The sequence below is a fragment of the Maylandia zebra genome, linkage group LG18 (assembly GCF_041146795.1).
Source record: "Maylandia zebra isolate NMK-2024a linkage group LG18, Mzebra_GT3a, whole genome shotgun sequence".
In the NCBI taxonomy this organism is placed as follows: Eukaryota; Metazoa; Chordata; class Actinopteri; order Cichliformes; family Cichlidae; genus Maylandia; species Maylandia zebra.
The window spans coordinates 33,784,199-33,790,198 of record NC_135184.1 but is presented as its reverse complement, the minus strand read 5'-3'; positions in this window follow the sequence as shown (position 1 = coordinate 33,790,198).

The window sequence follows — 6,000 nt, the reverse complement described above, 5'->3', positions numbered from 1 at the left end:
ACACTACGTACAACATGAGAGGCCATAAATTCTACAACTCACAACTATTTCTTTTCTAGCTGTGGATGGTTTATCTTCTGCCTCTTATGAGAGATCAGATCTTCATTTTCTCTGCTTTGTCTAACCTCTACAGAGCCTCTGCATCTGTACGCATAGAAGATGTGGAATATACATTTGATGACACAGCACAGGACTTGTGCCCTCTGGTAGTTCTTCTGAGGAAACACCACAGTCTCTCACACCGTCACCATCTGTGAGCACAGGCTGCTGCTCTGCCAAATGTAGAAAATCACACACAGAAGTGAAGAGTATTGCTACTATTAAACATTAGAGCTTCTTTGTGATGTGTGTGAATGAGAGGGAGATAGGTACTGTATAATACTGAAGATGCAAGGAGTAGTTTAAATACCTGGAGTCAACCGTAAAAGGCAATGGGCACCCGATTCACATGTTAACAGTCCATACAATGGGCATTATTAGCAGAAATCAGCCCCATAGATATGGGCCAGTAGGGGCCTTCTACACCTAGTTTGTTCAGAAGGTTGTTATCATCCATTCAGATGGGGGATCACTAACAGGAGGATGGGAAGACTCCCTAGATAAATATAATATGATAATTTTAACCGGTGATTTTAACCTGCACATAGATAATCCTTCTGACCCTGCAACAAAAGAATTCTTAAACATTCTTCACTGTTTGGATTTTACCCAGCACGTCACGCAGCCGACTCACAACAGAGGACACACGCTGGACCTGGTCATCACCCATGGGCTGTCCACCAGTGTGTCCTCTGTTGTTGACTTGGCTGTCTTTGACCACTACTGTGTGTTTTTTAACATCACCGGTTTTATTCAGCGGGAGACCTCGGTGCGAACTGTGAGGAGGCGCTATCTAACCTCTGAAGTGGCTGCAAATTTTACCAGGGTTTTAGACGAATGCCCCCCTGTGATTCTACCTGCACCCTGCGATTTGATTTTTAATCATTTCAACAGCAAACTGAAGAAAAGCCTTGACTCTGTTGCTCCACTCACCACCAAAAAGATTAACGTAAAACATGCATCACCCTGGAGAAACGAAGAAGTCAAAAAACTCAAAAGAAATTGCAGGGCAGCAGAAAGGAGATGGAGGAAAAATAAAAATAATATCAACCATCAAATATTTTCCGAGCAACTTAAAATGTACAATAATACATTAAGGAACTCAAGAAATTCATACTTCGCCAAAATAATCAGTATTAACAAAAATAATCCCAAGGTCCTCTTTTCCACCATAGATCACTTATTTAACCCTGATTTTAACAGCTCCCAAAGAACCTCCACAGACTCGCTCTGTGAGCAGTTTGCAGACCACTTCAGGGGAAAGATCAGCGCCATCAGATTTTATCTAATCGTGATATGATTTTAAATACATCTGAGGGCTCGATTGTACCTGAGGAGACACTGGACAGCTTTGTCCTGGTTAATGCTGAGAACTTTCAGAAGGTTTTCTCCACAGTGAGACCCACCACATGTCCTTTAGATCCAATTCCTTCTTCACTCTTTAAAACACTTTATGGATTTTTTGAGGCTGAGCTTTTATACATGATGAATTGCTCTCTTCAGTTGGGTGTCTTCCCTGCTGCCTTTAAAACGGCGGTGGTGAGGCCCCTTCTGAAGAAGAGCAATTTGGATTGTAATGATTTTAATAACTACAGACCTGTATCCAACTTACCATTTTTAAGTAAAGTCTTAGAAAAACTTGTTTTTACTCAGATTACTGATTTTCTCAATGATAGACAGATCCTGGAGATATTCCAGTCTGGATTTAGGGTGAACCACAGCACAGAGACGGCTCTCCTAAAGGTTTTAAATGATCTTAGATGTAACTGGGACGCCCAAAAGCTCTCAGTCCTGGTGCTACTGGATCTAAGCGCAGCCTTTGATACAGTAGACCACGCTATTCTTTTAAACAGACTGAAACACATGGTGGGCCTCTCTGGTGCTGTACACAACTGGTTCACTTCCTATCTCTCTGACAGATCTTTTATGGTGAGTATGGATACATGCTCCTCTAAGATCCATAAAATGACATGTGGTGTGCCTCAAGGGTCGGTTCTAGGCCCTGTACTTTTTAATTTGTATATGTTGCCTCTCGGCAGTGTCATCAGGAGGCATGGAGTGAACGTCCACAGTTACGCTGATGACACGCAGCTGTACATCTCCGTGTCTCCTGATGACACCAGACCAATGGATGCCCTTTTTAACTGTGTCTTGGATATAAGATCTTGGATGGCAGAAAACTTTTTACAGCTTAACCAGGACAAAACTGAAGTTTTAATCGTCGGTCCTGAGGCTCAGAGAGAGAAACTCTTGTCTAAATTACAGGCATTTTCACTATGTCCTTCGCTACAAGTGAAAAACCTGGGTGTTATTTTTGACTCTGAGCTTGGTTTTATCCCACATGTTAAACATGTAACTAAAATTGGATTTTATCATCTAAAAAATATAGCCAGAGTCGCCCTATTCTCTCTCGGGCCAACACGGAGATGCTGATGCATGCTTTTATTACCAGTCGCATTGATTACTGCCCTGCTCTCTGGTCTTCCTAAGAAGAATATTTCAACTTTACAACTCTTGCAAAACTCGGCAGCTCGTGTGCTGACGGAGACCAGAGGGCGGGCCCACATTACACCGGTTTTAGAATCGCTGCACTGGCTCCCCGTGTGTTTCAGGATCGATTTTAAAGTTCTTTTATTGGTTTTTAAATGTCTTAATGGTCTTGGGCCTTCTTATCTCTCAGATCTGCTTTTACCATACGAACCCTCGCGGACCCTGAGGTCCTCTGGTACTGGCCTTTTGATTGTCCCTAAAGTCAGGACACATACTCACGGAGAGGCAGCTTTTCAGTGGTATGGTCCTCGTCTGTGGAACAGCCTGCCGGAGGAGCTCAGGGCCGCAGAGAACGTACATGTTTTTAAGAACAGGCTCAAGACCCACCTTTTTAATTTAGCTTTTACTTAGCGTTTATTTATTTTATGCTTATTTATTCTATCCTGTTATTCTATTATTAATTTAGGATTTACCTAATATTTTTTGATTTTATTCTTATTCATTTTTTAATCTTCTTACTCTATTTATATTTATATTTATATTGTATCCTGTTCTTATTTATTTTATCGTTTTACCCTGTATACATCGTATTGCGTCATATCTCCAGTGTTTCCTCGGAGGGCGCTCTCTGCACCGGGGCTGTTATTGACCGTGGCTGCTGGGTCTCTGGGGTCCTCTCAGCCTGGCTGGGGGGCTCCTTTGCCTCCCTCCTGCTGTGTGCCCAGCCTGGAGGCTGCGGTCTGTGACCGGCTCCCGGTGCAGACGGCTCTCTGTTATAGTGTTTCCTCACTTGGCTCATGCGAGCCCAGCCCAATTTTTACTCTTTAAGTGTGCGCGTGTGTGTATGTGTGTGTGTGTGTGTGTGTGTGTGTGTGTGGGGGGGGGGGGGGGGGGGGGGGGATATGTGTGTATTGAGAGTGTGGGGAGTGAGTTGGAGGGTGGGGTGGGCTGCTTTTAACTATGTAAAGCACTTTGTACTACATTTTTTCTGTATGAAAAGTGCTTTATAAATAAAGATTGATTGATTGATTGATAGATTCTGGTGGATATGGCAGTGTTTACAGGTAAGACCATTGCAATGGAGAGCATTTATAGGGACTATAATAAGTCAGCGAGTGTCAGTAATGTTAATGTGGTTACCAGGAGTGTTATTATCACGTGCTTTACCGTCTTTATGGTGCTGGCTTAAAGTTTCGGTGTATAGGTTACTCATACTGATTCAGGGTCAGTGTAAAATAAAATTCTACCTGTCTGAAAGAAATCTGGCTCCTTTAATCAGCCGGACAGATCATCAACAAACCTCAGGATGCAGCTTTAATGACCCTCTTAACTGCTGCCGGAGCATTAGTTAGAAACTTCATGACATCAAACGTCACATCAAACATCATGCAAACACTGTCTGGGAAATACTGTACAAACATTTGCTGTCCTTGACTTTAAACAATGCCTGTCTGTCTGCGCTGAACCTTTTCTAATCAGGTTGGAGTCAGGCTGGATCAGCTGAATGTGTTATCTGTAAATATCAGTATTTTTTATTTAGGTGTGGGAAAAATACTCAAGTCTCATTTAGAATTGTTAAAATGAAGGTGGTGAGGAGATGTATGACCAAAGGTACCATAATCAATTCAAAATACTGGACTTTGTGAGGTCTGTTTAAAGTAGACTAAAAATGAACTGCAGGTTCCTGAGAAGTGGACCGTGGGCACAGAGACACATGGTCATAGTTGCAGCCAGCTTGCAGTCGTTTTAAACAGACTTGCTACTCTAATGTCTGTCTCACTGTAAGTCCTGCCACAGACTGGAACCCATTGTGACCCTGAATTGAATGGGCAGAAGAAAACGAATGTTTTTTTTTAAATTGTTCTAGAAATCCGAGCTGTCGGTGTGTCCTTGGATTTTGTGCTATTAATATTAGAGCTAGCAATCTTTCTCACAGAATCCCTACAATAAGCTATTTCCCCTGAGATTACACCAATATTTAGCTGGAGGCCATGACAAACGTGCTGGGTACATGAAAGATGTAAATCAAACCACATCTTAACTCCTCACAGTTAAGGAACACATTCATATTTAACTGAAAGATAAATCAATAATTTTCCGTATATTTGTGATCAATATTTGATTACTGATTCCAAAATGGCCTTTATGGAAATCCTGTTTGGGTTTTTTCATTTTACGTCTCTTTTCAGTTTGCCAGGGCAGCTCTCCACAGTCACTGTCCACATGAGTCAGAAGCACTCTGCTGACATCAGCAGCAACATCCAATATCAACCCAGACAGCATTTTCCAGGTGCCTGCTCGAGTTTTTGGTTTTTGTCTGTGACTGGAGAGTTAGATTTTCCTGAGGGCTTTTGCAGCTCTCTGTGCTGGAGGAACAGCTTCACACAAAGTCAGTTTTCAGAAATCTGTCTTAGTGTTTCTTTCTCTGTAAAATACCTTGATGTTGTGTATGTTTAAGTGACTCCATGAATGCAGCCTATGCCTCATACGATGTAAAATGTATAAATATTGCTTGTTTTCTGGAAAATGGCCATGTTATTTTACAGGGAAGGAGACACAGATTGCATTTTAAGTAAGTTTAAGTATGTGGTGGGGCGTAGTCTGCGGTGCCATGCGAACGCAACTGCACGGCATCTGCAATCATGCCCCCCATGTTAAAACATGGAGAATCAGGGTTTGGGTAAGAGTTGCAAGTAGTTTTGTGGTGTGATGTGCGGCTGACAGCCGAGAGCTGCAGCCAGAATAAATAAAATGGATCCAACACCGAGTCTGTGGTCCTGGCGTGTCTCAGTTACCACAAAGTACACCATCAGTAACTTCACAGCAATTCAAAAGCATTAAATGTTTTGGTGTTAATAGTCTTCTTGCAAAAGTAGAGTTAATTTTACTCTAAGTAGAGTCACAATCTTTTAATGTAACTCCGAGGTGTAAAATGATAGTAGTTAAAATCAGTGAGCTGTCGCCCCGACGCCATGTCCATGAGAAAGGCGACAGCTCACTGATTTTTAATGCGTCGGTGGGTCCACTCTTTGTGTTTATGTCTTTTTTTGCGCTGATTCTGAAGCTGCAGGTTTTATCTCTCGCCAATATTGACTGAACCATCAACAAAAGAAGCCAAACGACGCTTCACATTTCGCTTCACGTAAACATCGTCATGAATTCCTTCTGACTTTTGCTGTTCTGCTTCCACCACGATAAAATCACACTTCATGCAGAGCTTTCTGTCTCCCTCTCTCAGGAATAGGTTTCCCATCCAAAAATCTCTGTTTTCTGCATCATTCGCTTGCTTATTATGCACCTGTCTACCGTTGTTTACAGCGCTGTCGGCCACAGTTTGTTTTTTGTTTTTTTACTGACTTCCAAAAAGAAAGTCTCATTTCTGTTGGTCAATACTGAACAAATGTAAACTTT